Genomic DNA, 1338 nt, shown 5'->3' with positions numbered 1-1338 from the left:
TTTAAGAACATATACTCTCTCGAATATTGAAAACTGGATATGGGAAATCGTATTTAAGATGTCCCTACTTTTTTTTTTTTTTAAGACAGAAAATTCAATTTATTGGTGGGTAACATATGTTAAAAAAAAAAAAAATTTTTTTTTTTTTTTTAACATAGAGACAGGAAGGTCAACTTATTGCTGGGCACTGGTCAGGTGGGGCAGTGCTGCCAAGGCCTTCATGAAGGCAGGGCCCACCACTTGTCCAAGGGCCATGATTGGGGATGTATTTAACTCCATAACCATCTGGGGTGAGGAGCTTTTCAGCCACCATGTCTTCAAACTCATCAGCATTAAACTTGATAAAGCCTCACTTCTTGGAGATGTGGCTCTTCTGGCACCCAGGGAACTTGAACTTGGCCCTGCATAGGGCCTCCGTCACATGCTCCTTGTTTTAAGCTTGGTGCTAATGGACATGTTGACTTGGCCAATGTGGACGCTGGCCGCTGTACCCTGGGTTTTTCCAAAGGTACCTCACACAACTGTCTGGAACCAGTTAGCACCAGCACAGGACGTCTTGTTGATGCGGATGACATGGAAGGGATGGAGTCACACTCGGATGTGAAAGCCATCGTTGCCACAACTTTTCATCATGTACTTGCTGGCACAAATACGTGCAGCTTCCGGGGCTTCAGAGGATTGCTGCTCATATTCATCAGATGCCATGTGGCCATAGAGTGGAAACTCATCCACTTTTGCCTTCTTCCAACCCAGGTCAAAGATGTGGATCTTGGCATCAGGGACACCTTGGCAGAAGCGGGACTTTGGGTAGGGCTTGTTCTTACAATACTGGTAACACCAGGTGGGGCAGTGGCCCATGGTGACACCAGGATCTTTGCAGCACACTGCAGGAGAAGAGACAGATGTCCCTTACTTTTCAATAATTACTCTTCATCCCTTGCATATCCTTGTCACTGTCCATATTTCATAAAAATAAAATATCTCATAGAACACTTATTTTCTTCCATCTTCCCTTCCTCCCCCCCTCTTTCTTCATGTCACCCGCCTTCCTTCTCTCCCTTTCTCCTATCCATCTTTCCTTCCTTCCATCAATATTTATTGACCATATTTAATTTGCTTAAAAAAAACAAAAGCCCATTGCCATCAAGTTGATTCTGACTCATAGCGACCCTATAGCAGCAAGTAGAACTGCCCCGTAGGGTTTCCCCGGCTGTAAATCTATGGAAGCAGACTGCCACATCTTGCTTCTGTGGAGTGGCTGGTAGATTCCAACCAACAACCTTTGAGTTAGTGGCTTAGCATTTAACCACTGTGCCACCAGGGCTTCCCTTTAATTTG

At 44.8% G+C, this 1338-nt stretch overlaps 1 pseudogene; it reads right to left on the bottom strand.

The window, feature by feature from the left end:
* Positions 1-218: 218 nt before the first annotated feature.
* Positions 219-858, bottom strand: LOC126083039 (60S ribosomal protein L10-like; annotated as a pseudogene).
* Positions 859-1338: the final 480 nt, after the last annotated feature.

The sequence above is a fragment of the Elephas maximus genome, chromosome 9 (assembly GCF_024166365.1).
Source record: "Elephas maximus indicus isolate mEleMax1 chromosome 9, mEleMax1 primary haplotype, whole genome shotgun sequence".
In the NCBI taxonomy this organism is placed as follows: Eukaryota; Metazoa; Chordata; class Mammalia; order Proboscidea; family Elephantidae; genus Elephas; species Elephas maximus.
The sequence above is the reverse complement of the archived record's forward strand: the minus strand, read 5'-3'. Positions and strand labels throughout refer to the sequence as shown.